At 36.2% G+C, this 15,351-nt stretch overlaps 1 protein-coding gene across 1 annotated transcript in view; it reads left to right on the forward strand.

Moving 5' to 3' along the window:
- LOC128574702 (olfactory receptor 2A12-like) overlaps positions 1 to 15,351 on the forward strand; it is a 101,920-nt gene that overhangs the window by 34,803 nt on the left and 51,766 nt on the right. The gene's annotated exons all lie outside the window — the stretch shown is intronic.

The following is a 15,351-nucleotide window of genomic DNA, read 5'->3' on the forward strand; positions in this document are numbered from 1 at the left end:
TATGCACCCAACCAGAATTCACGTCAATTTATTAGAGAAACTCTAACAGACATGAGCAACTTGATTTCCTCCAACTCTATAATACTCAGAGATTTTAACACTCCTTTGGCAGTGCTGGATCGATCCTCCAACAAAAAGCTGAGTAAAGAAATTCTAGATTTAAATCTAACCATCCAGCATTTAGATTTAGCAGACATCTACAGAACATTTCATCCCAACAAAACTGAATACACATACTTCTCATCAGCCCACGGAACTTACTCCAGAATCGATCACATCTTAGGTCACAAGTCTAACCTCAGCAAATTTAAAGGAATAGAAATTATTCCATGCATCTTCTCGGATCATCATGGAATAAAACTTGAGATGAGTAACAACAGGAATCTGCATACACATACAAAAACATGGAAGTTAAATAACCTTATGCTGAATGATAGCTGGGTCAGAGATGAGATGAAGAAGGAAATTGCCAAATTTCTGGAACAAAACGACAATGAAGACACGAACTATCAGAACCTCTGGGACACAGCAAAGGCAGTTCTAAGAGGGAAATTTATAGCACAGTAAGACTGCCTCAGGAGAACAGAAACAGAGGAAGTAAGCAACTTAATGGGACATCTCAAGAGACTGGAAATGGAAGAACAATCCAACCCCAAATCCAGTAAAAGAAAAGAAATAACCAAAATCAGAGCAGAACTAAATGAAATTGAAAACAAAAGAATAATACAACAGATCAATAAATCAAAAAGCTGGTTTTTTGAAAAGGTCAACAAAATAGATAAACCTTTGGCCAACCTAATCAGGAAAAAAAGAGTAAAATCTCTAATCACATCAATCAGAAATAACAAAGACGAAATAACAACAGACTCCTCAGAAATCAAAAAAATCCTTAATGAATATTACAAGAAACTATACTCTCAGAAATACGAAAATCTGAAGGAAATCGACCGTTACTTGGAAACACGTCACCTTCCAAGACTTAATCAAAAACAAGTGGAAATGTTGAACAGTCCCATATCAAGTTCAGAAATATCATCAACCATACAAAATCTCCCCAAAAAGAAAACCCCGGGACCAGATGGTTTCATGTCAGAATTCTACCAAACCTTTAAAGAGGAATTAGTACCTATACTACTCAACCTGTTCCAAAAGGTAGAAAAAGAAGGAAGACTACCCAACACATTCTATGAAGCAAACATCACCCTGATCCCCAAACCAGGAAAAGACCCAACAAGAAAAGAAAATTATACACCAATATCACTAATGAATATAGATAAAAAATATTCAACAAGATTACAACAAACAGAATCCAGCAACATATTAAACAAATCATACATCATGACCAACTTGGTTTTATCCCAGGGTCTCAAGGCTGGTTCAATATACGTAAATCTATAAATGTAATACAGCACATAAACAAATTAAAAAACAAAGACCATATGATTCTCTCAATCGATGCAGAAAAAGCTTTTGATAACATCCAAAATCCATTCATGATTAGAACACTTAAGAAAATTGGTATAGAAGGGACATTTCTTAAACTGATAGAGGCCATCTACAGCAAACCCACAGCCAATATCGTATTGAATGGAGTTAAATTGGAATCATTTCCACTTAGATCTGGAACCCGACAAGGCTGCCCATTGTCTCCATTGCTCTTTAACATTGTAATGGAAGTTTTAGCCACCGCAATTAGTGAAGAAAAGGCGATCAAGGGTATTCACATAGGGTCAGAAGAGATCAAACTTTCGCTCTTCGCAGATGATATGATTGTATATCTGCAAAATACTAGGAACTCTACTACAAAACTCTTAGAGGTGATTAAGGAATACAGCAGTGTCTCAGGTTACAAAATCAACATTCATAAATTGGTAGCCTTTATATACACCAACAATTGTCAAGTTGAAAAAACTATTAAGGACTCTATCCCATTCACAGTAGTGCCAAAGAAGATGAAATACTTGGGAGTTTATCTAACAACGGACATGAAAGATCTATATAAAGAGAACTATGAAACTCTAAGAAAAGAGATAACTGAGAATGTTAACAAATGGGAAAATATACCATGCTCATGGTTGGGAAGAATCAACATCGTTAAAATGTCCATACTACCCAAAGCAATATGTAGTTTCAATGCAATCCCCATTAAAGCTCCACTGTCATACTTTAAAGATCTTGAAAAAATAATTCTTCGTTTTATATGGAATCAGAAAAAACCTCGAATAGCCAAGACATTACTCAAAAATAAAATCAAAGCAGGAGGAATCACGCTACCAGACCTCAGACTATACTACAAATCGATAGTGATCAAAACAGCATGGTACTGACACAAAAACAGAGAAGTAGATGTCTGGAACAGAATAGAGAACCAAGAGATGAATCCAGCTACATACCATTATTTAATCTTTGACAAGCCAATTAAAAACATTCAGTGGGGAAAAGATTCCCTATTTAACAAATGGTGCTGGGTGAATTGGCTGGCAACCTGTAGAAGACTGAAACTGGACCCACACCTCTCACCATTAACCAAGATAGACTCTAACTGGATTAAAGATTTAAACCTAAGACATGAAACTATAAAAATACTAGAAGAGAGTGTAAGGAAAACCCTTGAATAAATTTGGTTGGGCGAGTTTTTTACGAGAAGGACACCCCGGGCACCTGAAGCTGCTGCAAAAATATGCTATTGGGACTTGATCAAACTAAAAAGCTTCTGCACAGCCAAGAACACAGTAAGTAAAGCAAGCAAACAGCCCTCAGAATGGGAGAAGATATTTGCAGGTTATGTCTCCAACAAAGGTTTAATAACCAGAATCCACAGAGAACTCAAACGCATTAGCAAGAAAAGAACAAGGGATCCCATTGCAGGCTGGGCAAGGGACTTGAAGAGAAACTTCTCTGAAGAAAACAGGCGCATGGCCTTCAGACATATGAAAAAATGCTCGTCATCTTTAATCATCAGGGAAATGCAAATCAAAACTACTTTCAGATATCATCTAACTCCAGTGAGACTAGCCTATATCACAAAATCCCAAGACCACAGATGTTGGCGTGGATGTGGAGAAAAGTGAACACTTCTGCACTGCTGGTGGGAATGCAAATTAATACATTCCTTTTGGAAAGAGATATGGAGAACACTTAAAGATCTAAAAATAGATTTGCCATTCAATCCTGTAATCCCCTTACTGCGCGTATACCCAGAAGACCAAAAATCACACCATAACAAAGATATTTGTATCAGAATATTTATTGCAGCCCTATTCATAATTGCTAAGTCATGGAAGAAGCCCAAGTGCCCATCAATCCACGAATGGATCAACAAATTGTGGTATATGTACACCATGGAATATTATGCAGCCTTAAAGAAAGATGGAGACTTTACCTCTTTCATGTTTACGTGGATGGAGATGGAACATATTCTTCTTAGTAAAGTGTCTCAAGAATGGAAGTAAAAGTACCCAATGTACTCACCTTTATTATGAAACTAATGTAGGACCTTCACATGAAAGCTATATCCCAGTTATAACCTAAGAATAGGGAGAAAGAGGAAAGGGAGGGGAGGGAGGGGGGAGGGAGGGGGAAGGAGGGGGATTAATGGGATTACACCTGCGGTGCATCTTACAAGGGTATATGTGAATCCTAGTAAATGTGGAATGTAAAGGTCTTAGCAAAATAACTAAGAAAATGCTACAAAAGCTATGTTAACTAATGTGGTGAAAATGTGTCAAACGATCTATGAACCAAGTGTATGGTTCCCCATGATCATACTAATGTACACACCTATGGTTTAATAAAAATAAAAATTAAAAAAAAAAGATAAGATCTATCAGAAAAAAAAAAAAAGAGACTATTGCCAAACATTAGGTATTTTATTTTTTTCACTTTTCACTTATTTTGTTTCAATATACTTTGGCTTTCTTTTTTTTGTTTCTTTTTGTTTGTTTTTTCTTTTAACAATATACTTTCACTTTCTAATTGAACTGTTTCAAAACTGTTCAGTTATAACTAATGTAACTATTTTTAAAAAGTTTTAATTTATTCTTTTGTTTTTTTAATTTACCAATTAATGAAGTTGTCAATCTGAAGTGATTTTAGTGAGATAAACACTTGACTGGTGATAAATTTGAAATTGCATTTAACATGTGTCAGTAAGTGTCCATAATGCATGAATATCTGCCATCACGGCCACTTTTCATAGATCTGAGATACATTTAAGTGATATTTTTCCTCTATGAGTATGGTAACTGTTCAACAGCACTTCAACATTAGGTTTCTCATCACTATATCTTTACTATAAGTTCTTAATGACAATTTAATTACTCAAAATTATCTAATCACAATAAAGTAGGAATAAGCTAAAAAAAAAAAAAAGAACGGTCACTTCATATTTATTAAGGGTAATACTAAATATGATGAGATTTCAATTTTAATTATCTATGCAGCCCAACCAGAATGCACCTCAATTTATAAGAGAAACTCGAACAGACATGGGCAACTTGATTTCCTCCAGCTCCAAAATAGTTGGAGATTTCAAGACTCCTTTGGCAGTGTTGGATAGATCCTCCAATAAGAAACTGAGCAAGGAAATTTCAGATTTAAACCTAAACATCCAACAATTGGATTTAGCAGACATCTACAGAACATTTCATCCCAACAAAACTGAACATACATACTTCTAATCAACCCACAGAACATACTACAATATCGATATCTTAGGTCACAAGTCTAACCTCAGTAAATTTAAAGGAATAGAAATTATTCCTTGCATCTTATCAGACCACCATGGAATAAAAGTTGAACTCAGTAACAACAGGAATCTGCATACTCATACAAAAACTTTAAAGTTAAAACCCTATGCTGAATGACAGCTGGGTCACAGAAGAGATTAAGAAGGAAATTGCCAAATTTTAGGAGCAAAACAACAATTGAAGACATGAATTATCAGACCCTCTGGGATACCACAAAGGCAGTCCTAAGAGGGAAATATATAGCACTTCAAGCCTTCCTCAAGAGAACAGAAAAAGAGGAAGTTAACATCTTAATGGGACATCTCAAGCAACTGGAAAAGGAAGAACATTCCAACCGCAAACTCAGTAGAAGAATAGAAATAACCAAAATTAGAGCACAATTAAATGAAAATGAAAACAAAAGAATAATACAACAGATGAATAAATCAGAAAGTTGGGTTTTTGAAAAGGTCAATAAAATAGATAAACCTTTGGCTAACGTAACCAGGAAAAAAAGAGTAAAATCTCTAATAACATCAATCAGAAAGGACAAAGATGAAATAACAAGAGACTTCTCAGAAATTCAAAAAATCCTTAATGAATATTACAAGAAACATTATTCTCAGAAATATGAAAATCTGAAGGATTGACCAATACTTGGAAGGACGTCACCTTCCAAGACGTAGCCAAAAGTGAGTGGAAATTTTGAACAGGCCAATATAAAGTTCTTAAATAGAATCAACCATACAAAATCTCCCTAACAAGAAAAGCCCGGGACCAGATGGCTTCACGTCAGAATTCTACCAAACATTTAAAGAGGCATTAGTACCTATTTTACTCAACCTGTTCCAAAATGTAGAAAAAGAAGGAAGACTACCCAACATGTTCTATGAAGCAAATATCAACCGGATTTCCAAACCAGGGAAAGACCCAACAAGAAAAGAAAATTATAGACCAATATCACTAAGGAATATAGATGCAAAAATATTCAACAAGATCCTAACAAACAGAATCCAGCAACACATCAAAAAATTATACATCATGACCAAGTGGTTTTATTCTAGGGTCTCAAGGCTGGTTGAATATACATAAATCTATAAGCATAATTCAGCACATCAACCAATTAAAAACCAAAGACCATATGATTCAAATGATGCAGAAAAAGCTTTTGATAATATCCAGAATCCCTTCATGATCAGAACACTTAAAAAAATTGGTATACAAGGGACATTTATTAAACTGATAGAGGTCATCTACAGCAAACCCACAGCCAATATCGTATTGAGTGAAGTTAAATTGAAATAATTTCCACTCAGATGAGGAACCACACAAGGCTACCCATTGTCTCCACTGCTCTTTAACATTGTAATGGAAGTTTTAGCCACCACAATTAAGGAAGAAAAGGCAAAAGGATATCCATATAGGGTCAGAAGAGATCACACTTTCGCTCTTCACAGATGATATGATTCAATATCTGGAAAACACTAGCGATTCTACTACAGAAGCTCTTAGAAGTGATCAAGGAAAACAGAAGCATCTCAGGTTACAAATCAACCTTCATAAATTGATAGCCTTTATATATACCAACAATAGTCATGCTAAAAAAACAGTTAAGGACTCTATCCCATTCACAGTAGTGCCAAAAACGATGAAATGTTTGGCAGTTTATCTAAAAAAGGACGTGAAAGATCTCTATAAAGAGAACTATGAAACTCTAAGAAAAGAAATAGCTGAAAATGTTAACAAATGGAAAAACATACCATGCTCATGGCTGGGAAGAATCAACATTGTTAAAATGTCCGTACTACCCAAAGCAATATACAATTTTAATGCAATCCCTATTAAAGCTCAACTGTCATACTTTAAATATCTTGAAAAAAATAATACCTCATTTTATATAGGATCAGAAAAAACCTTGAATAGCCAAGACATTACTAAGAAATAAAAACAAAGCAGGACGAATCATGCTACAGGACTCCAGACTGTACTATAAATCAATAGTGATCAAAACAGCATGGTACTGAAAGAAAAATAGAGAAATAGATGTCTGGAACAGAATAGAGAACCAAGAGATGAATCGAGCCACTTACCTTCATTTGATCTTTGACAAGCCAATTAAAAACATTCAGTGGGGAAAATATTCCCTATTTAACAAATGGTGCTGGGTAAACTGGCTAGCAACCTGTAGAAGATTGAAACTGGATGCACACCTTTCACCATTAACTAAGATAGACTCTCACTGGATTAAAAATTTATACTTAAGACATGAAACTATAAAAATACTATAAGAGAGTGCAGGGAAAACTCTTGAAAAAATCTGTCTGGGCGACTATTTTATGAGGATGACCCCCCCCCAACCAGGCAATTAAAGCAGGCTCAAAATTACATTACTAGGACCTGATCAAATTAAAAAGCTTCTGCACAGCACAGAAAACAGTAAGTAAAGCAAGCAAACAGCCCTCAGAATGGGAGAAGATATTTGCAGGTTATGTCTCCGACAAAGGTTTAATAACCAGAATCCATAGAGAACTCAAATGTATAAGCACGAAAAGAACAAGTGATCCCGAAGAGGAGGACAAAAACAGTGGAAAAATGGAAAGTGGTCGCGTGTGTTCAATCCGTCTAAACCCGCCCACAACTTCCACAGGCATGAGAACTTAAAGAGCAAGAGAAAGTGAAAGGAAAATTAGGGCAAGGAAACAGATAAAAGAAATCACTCATGAGGAAGAATCAGCAGAAAACTCCAGGCAACATGAAGAACCACTCCAGAATAACCCTGCCAAGGGACCATGAGGTAGCTACTGCAGAGGATTCCACCTATAAAGAAATGTTAGGAATGACAGAAAGGGAATTTAGAATATACATATTGAAAACAATGAAAGAAATGATGGAAATAATGAAGGAAACTGCTAATAAAGTGGAAAATAACCAAAAGAAAATCCAAAAACAGAATCAAATAAGAGATGAACGATATGAAGAATATAAAAAGGATATATAGCAGAGCTGAAGGAACTGAAACAGTCAATTAGGGAACTTAAAGATGCAATGGAAAGTATCAGCAACCATGCAGAAGGAAGAATTTCAGAGTTAGAAGATAAAGTTCTTGAGATAAGTCAGATAGTAAAAGAGGCAGAAAAGAAGAGAGAGAAAGCAGAACGTTCACTGTCAGAAATATGGGACTTTATGAAGCATTCCAACATACGAGTTATAGGAATTCCAGAAGGGAAAGAAGAATGCCCCAGAGGAATGGAAGCCATACTAGAGAATATTATAAAAGAAAATTTCCCAAACATCACCAAAGATTCTGACACACTGCTTTAACAGGGATATAGAACCCCAGGTCGCCTCAACTCTAACCGAGCTTCTCCAAGACACATTGTGATGAACATGTCCAAAGTCAAAACAAAAGAAAAGATTCTGCAAGCTGCCAGGAGTAAGCACCAGTTGACCTACAGGGGCAAATCCATCAGAGTGACCGCAGACTTCTCTAATGAAACTTTCCAAACAAAAGACAATGGTCATCTACCTTTAATGTACTTAAACACAACAATTTCCAGCCCAGAAATCGGTACCCTGCAAAGCTAAGCTTAAAAATTGACAGAGAAATCAAATCATTTACAGATATACAAACATTGAGGACATTCGCCACAACAAGACCAGCTCTACAGGAAATATTTCAACCAGTTCTGCACACTGATCACCACAATGGTTCAGCAGCAAAGTAAGAACTCAGAAATCAAAGGACAGAACCTAACCTCCACACTGATGCAAGAGATAAACTAAGCAATGGACTCTCACAAAATAAGATGAATAGGATACTACCACACTTATCAATTATCTCAATAAATGTTAATGGCTTGAATTCCCCACTGAAGAGACATAGATTGGCTGACTGGATTAAAAAACACAAGCCATCCATTTGCTGTCTACAAGAATCACACCTGGCTTCAAAAGACAAATTAAAGCTCCGAGTCAAGGGTTGGAAGACAATTTTTCAGGCAAATGGAACTCAGAAGAACAGAGGAGTTGCAATCTTATTTTCAGATACATGTGGATTTAAAGCAACTAAAGTCAAAAAAGACAAACATGGTCACTTTATATTGGTCAAGGGAAAAATACAACAAGAAGACGTTTCAATTTTAAATATTTATGCACCCAATTTAAATGCTCCCAGATTCATGAAACAGACCTTACTCAGTCTGAGCAATATGATATTTGATAATACCATCATAACAGGGGACTTTAACACTCCTCTTACAGAGTTGGACAGATCCTCTGAACAGAAATTAACCAAAGATATAAGAGATTTAAATGAGACCCTACAACAACTGTGCTTGATAGACGCATATAGAACACTCCACCCTAAAGATAAAGAATATACATTCTTCTCATCACCCCATGGAACATTCTCCAAAATTGATCATGTCCTGGGACACTAAACAAATATCAACAGAATCAAAAGAATTGAAATTTTACCTTGTATCTTCTAAGACCATGAGGCACTAAAGGTGGAACTCAACTCTAACAAAAATGCTCGACCCCACCCAAAGGCATGGAAATCAAACAATCTTCTGTTGAATAACAGATGGGTGCAGGAAGAAATAAAACAGGAAATCATTAACTTCCTTGAACATAACAACAATGAAGACACAAGCTACCAAAACCTGTGGGATACTGCAAAAGCAGTTTTGAGAGGAAAATTCATCGCTTTAGATGCCTACATTAGAAAAACAGAAAGAAAGCACATCAACAATCTCACAAGAGATCCTATGGAATTGGAAAAAGAAGAACAATCTAAGCCTAAACTCAGTAGAAGAAAAGAAATATCCAAAATCAAATCAGAGATCAATGAAATTGAAAACAAAAGAATCATTCAGAAAATTAATGAAACAAGGAGTTGGTGTTTTTAAAAAATAAACAAAATAGATAAAGCATTGGCCGGACTAATGAGAAATAGAAAAGTAAAATCTCTAGTAACCTCAATCAGAAATGATAAAGGGGAAATAACAACTGATCCCACAGAGATACAAGAGATCATCTCTGAATACTACCAGAAACTCTACGCCCAGAAATTTGACAATGTGAAGGAAATGGATAAATATTTGGAATCACACCCTCTCTCTAGACTCAGCCAGGAAGAAATAGAGCTCCTGAACAGACCAATTTCAAGCACTGAGATCAAAGAAACAATAAAAAAGCTTCCAACCAAAAAATGCCCTGGTCCAGATGGCTTCACTCCAGAATTCTATCAAACCTTCAAGGAAGAGCTTATTCCTCTACTGCAGAAATTATTCCAAAAAATTGAGGAAGAAGGAATCCTCCCCATCACATTCTATGAAGCAAACATCACCCTGATACCAAAACCAGGAAAAGACCCAAACAAAAAGGAGAATTTAAGACCAATCTCACTCATGAATATAGATGCAAAAATTCTCAACAAAATCTTAGCCAATAGATTACAGCTTATCATCAAAAATGTCATTCATCATGATCAAGTAGGCTTCATCCCAGGGATGCAAGGCTGGTTTAACATACGCAAGTCCATAAACATTATCCACCATATTAACAGAGGCAAAAATAAAGATCACATGATCCTCTCAATAGATGCAGAAAAAGCATTTGATAAAATCCAGCATCCTTTTCTAATTAGAACACTGAAGAGTATAGGCATAGGTGGCACATTTCTAAAACTGATTGAAGCTATCTATGACAAACCCACAGCCAATATTTTACTGAATGGAGTAAAACTGAAAGCTTTTCCTCTTAGAACTGGAACCAGACAAGGTTGTCCTCTGTCACCTTTACTATTCAACATAGTGCTGGAAGTTCTAGCCAATACAATTAGTCAAGACAAGGAAATAAAGGGAATCCAAATGGGAGCAGAGGAGGACAAACTCTCCCTCTTTGCTGACGATATGATCTTATACTGAGAGAACCCCAAAGATTCAACCACAAGACTCCTAGAAGTCATCAAAAATACAGTAATGTTTCAGGATATAAAATGTATGTCCACAAGTCAGTAGCCTTTGTATACACCAATAACAGTCAAGATGAGAAGCTAATTAAGGACACAACTCCCCTCACCAAAGTTTCAAAGAAAATGAAATACCTAGGAATGTACCTAACAAAGGAGGTGAAGGACCTCTATAAAGAAAACTTTCTGAAATCCTCAGAAAGGAAATAGCAGAGGATACTAACAATTGGAAGAACATACCATGGTCATGGACGGGAAGAATCAACATTGTTAAAATTTCTATACTTCCCAAAGCAATCTACCTATTCAATGCCATTCCTATCAAAATACCAACATCGTACTTTCAAGATTTGGAAAAAATGATTCTGCATTTTCTATGGAACCAGAAAAAACCCCGTATAGCTAAGGCAGTTCTTTGTAACAAAAATAAAGCTGGGGGCATCAGCATACCAGATTTTAGTCTGTACTGCAAAGCCATAGTGCTCAAGACAGCATGGTACTGGCACAGAAACAGAGACATAGACACTTGGAATCGAATTGAAAACCAAGAAATGAAACTAACATCTTACAACCACCTAATCTTTGATAAACCAAACAAGAACATACCTTGGGGGAAAGACTCCCTATTCAATAAATGGTGTTGGGAGAACTGGATGTCTACATGTAAAAGACTGAAACTGGACCCACACCTTTCCCCACTCACAAAAATTGATTCAAGATGCATAAAGGACTTAAATTTAAGGCATGAAACAATAAAAATCCTCCAAGAAAGCATAGGAAAAACACTGGAAGATATTGGCCTGGGGAAAGACTTCATGAAGAAGACTGCCATGGCAATTGCAACAACAACAAAAATAAACAAGTGGGACTTCATTAAACTGAAAAGCTTCTGTACAGCTAAGGAGACAATAACCAAAGCAAAGAGACAACCTACACAATGAGAAATGATATTTGCATATTTTCAATCAGACAAAAGCTTGATAACTAGGATCTATAGAGAACTCAAATTAATCCACGTGGAAAAAGCCAACAATCCCATATATCAATGGGCAAGAGACATGAGTAGAACCTTCTCTAAAGATGACAGACGAATGGCTAACAAACACATGAAAAAATGTTCATCATCTCTATATATTAGAGAAATGCAAATCAAAACAACCCTGAGATATCATCTAACCCCAGTGAGAATGGCCCACATCACAAAATCTCAAAACTGCAGATGCTGGCGTGGATGTGGAGAGAAGGGAACACTTTTACACTGCTGGTGGGACTGCAAACTAGTACAACCTTTCTAGAAGGAAGTATGGAGAAACCTCAAAGCACTCAAGTTAGACCTCCCATTTGATCCTGCAATCCCATTACTGGGCATCTACCCACACGGAAAAAAAATCCTTTCATCATAAGGACACTTGTACTGGACTGTTTATTACAGCTCAATTTACAATCGCCAAAATGTGGAAACAGCCTAAATGCCCACCAACCCAGGAATAGATAAACAAGCTGTGGTATATGTATACCATGGAATACTATTCAGCCATTTAAAAAAATGGAGACTTTACATACTTCGTATTAACCTGGATGGAAGTGGAAGACATTATTCTTAGTAAAGCATCACAAGAATGGAGAAGGATGAATCCTATGGACTCAATTTTGATATGAGGACAGTTAATGACAATTAAGGTTATGGGGGAGGGAAGCAGAAAGAGGGACGGAAGGAGGGGGGTGGGGCCTTGTTGTGTGTCACACTTTATGGGGGCAAGACATGATTGCAAGGGGAACTTTACCTAACAATTGCAGTCAATGTAACCTGGATTATTGTACCCTCAATGAATCCCCAACAATAAAAAAAAAAAAAAGAACAAGTGATCCCTCTTCTGGCTGGGCAAGGGACTTGAAGAGAAACTTCTTTGAGGAAGACAGGTGCACGGCCTACATACATATGAAAAAATGCTCATCATCTTTATTCATCAGAGAAATGCAAATTACAACTACTTTAAGATATCATCTAACTCCAGTAAGATTATCCCATATCACAAAATCCCAAGACTGGAGATGTTGGCGTGGATGTGGACAAAAGGGAGCACTTCTACACTGCTGGTGGGAATGAAAATGAATACATTCCTTTTGGAAAGATGTTTAGAGAACAATTAGCTATCTGAAAATAGATCTGCCATTCAATCCTATAGTTCCTCTACTAGGTATATACCCAAAAGACCAAATGTCACATTATAACAAAGATGTTTGTACCAGAATTTTTATTGCAGCCCAATTCATAATTGCTAAGTCATGGAAAAAGCCCAAGTGCCCATCGATCCACGAATGGATTAATAAATTGTGGTATATGTACACCATGGAATATTATACAGCCTTAAAGCAAGATGAAGACTTTACCTCTTTCTTGTTTACATGGATGGAGCTTGAACATATTCTTCTTAGTAAAGTATCTCAGGAATGGAAGAAAATGTATCCAATATACTCAGCCCTAGTATGAAACTAATTTATGGCTTTCACATGAAAGCTATAACCCAGTTATAACCTAAGAATAGTGGGAAGGGTGAAAAGGAAGAGGGGGCGGAGGGAGGGTGATTGTGGGATTACACATGTGGTGCATCTTACAAAGGTATATGTGAAACTTAGTAAATGTAGAATGTAAATATCTTAACACAATAACTAAGAAAATTCCAGGAAGGCTATGTTAACCAGTGTGATGAAAATGTGTCAAACGGTCTATAAAACCAGTGTAAGTTACCCAATGATCGCATTAATGCACACAGGTATGATTTAATAATAATATTAAAAGACAAAAATAAATAAAAAATAAAAAGTAAAAGTGCTTTTTATCTCTTCCTTTTAAAACCTTCCCTTAGTTATAAACTCTTAGCATCTTAGTACATTGTTCCATAACTACTTTTAGGTATGCACATAATATTTTGACAAAATATGATTATATTTTACTTGTTATTATTTTGCTATTAAATCATAGCTGTGTACATTAATGCAATCATGGGGTACAATGTGCTGGTTTTATGTACAATTTGAAACATTTTCATCTAACTGGTTAACATAGTCTTCATGGCATTTGCTTAGTTATTTTGTTCAGACATTTATATTCTTCATTTAGTAAGTTTCACCTGTACCCTTCTAAGATGCACCATAGGTGTGGTCCCACCATTTACTCCCTCAACTCATCCTGGCCCGTCTTCTACCCTCCCTTGCCCCTTTCCCCATTTTCTTGTTCTGTAATGGGGTTATACCTTTTATATGAAAGCTATAAATTAGTTTCATAGTAGGGCTGAGTACATTGGACACTTTTTCTGCCATTCTTGACATACTTTGCTAAGAAGAATATGTTCCAGCTTCATCCACGTAAACATGAAAGAGGTAAAGTCTCCTTCTTTCTTTAAGGCTACATACTATTCCATGGTGTACATATACCACAATTTATAGATCCATTCGTGGATCAATGGGCAATTGAACTTCTTCCGTGATTTAGCATTTATGAATTTGGCTGCAATAAACATTCTGTTACCAATATCTTTGTTATAATGTGATTTTTGGTCTTCTGGACGTGTATCTAGTAGCGGAATTACAGGATCAAATGGCAGGTCTATTTTTAGATCTCTAAGTATTCTCCAAACATCTTTCAAAAAGGAACGTATTAGTTTGCATTCCCACCAGTGATGTAGAAGTGTTCCCTTTTGTTCGCATCCACACCAACATCTCTGGTTTTGGGATTTTGTGATGTGGGCTTATCTTACTGGAGTTAGATGACATCTCAAAGTAGTTTTGATTGGTATTTCTCTAATGATTAAGGATGATGAGCATTTTTTCATATGTCTGTAGGCTGTGTGCCTGTCTTCTTCAGAGAAGTTTCTACTCAAGTCCCTTGCCCAGCCAGAAGTGGGATCACTTGTTCTTTTCTTGCTTATATGTTTGAGTTTCCCTGTGGAAAGGTTATTAAACCTTTGTCAGAGACATAACCTGTAAGTATCTTCTTCCATTCTGAGGGCTATTTGCTTGCTCTACTTACTGTGTTCTTGGCTGTGCAGAAGCTTTTTAGTTTGATCAGGTCCCAGTAGTGTATTTTTGATCTTGCTTTAGTTGCCCAGGGGTGTCCTCCTCATAAAATATTCGCCCATACCAATTCCTTCAAGAGTTTTCCCTGCACATTCTTGTAGTACTTTTATAATTTCATGTCTTAAGTTTAAATCTTTAATCCAGTGAGAGTCTATCTAGGTTAAAGGTGAACGGTGTGGGTCCAGTTTCAGTCTTCTACAGGTCGCCAGCCAGTTCACCCAGCACCATTTGTTAAATAAGGAATCTTTTCCCCACTGAATGTTTTTAATCGACTTGTGAAAGATCAAATAACAGGAAGTAGCTGGGTTCATCTCTTTGTTCTCTATTCTGTTCCACACATCTACCTCTCTGTTTTTGTGCCAGTACCATGCTGTTTTGATCACTATAAATTTATAGTATAGTCTGAGGTCTGGTAGCATAATTCCTCCTGCTTTGTTTTTTGTTTCTGAGTAATGTTGTGGCTATTTGAGGTTTTTTCTAATTCCATATAAAATGATGTATTTTTTTTTGAGAACTTTAAAGTATTACAATGGAGCTTTAATAGGGATTGCATTAAAACTGTACATTGCTTTG

This window comes from Nycticebus coucang, chromosome 22 (genome assembly GCF_027406575.1).
Source record: "Nycticebus coucang isolate mNycCou1 chromosome 22, mNycCou1.pri, whole genome shotgun sequence".
Lineage (NCBI taxonomy): Eukaryota > Metazoa > Chordata > Mammalia > Primates > Lorisidae > Nycticebus > Nycticebus coucang.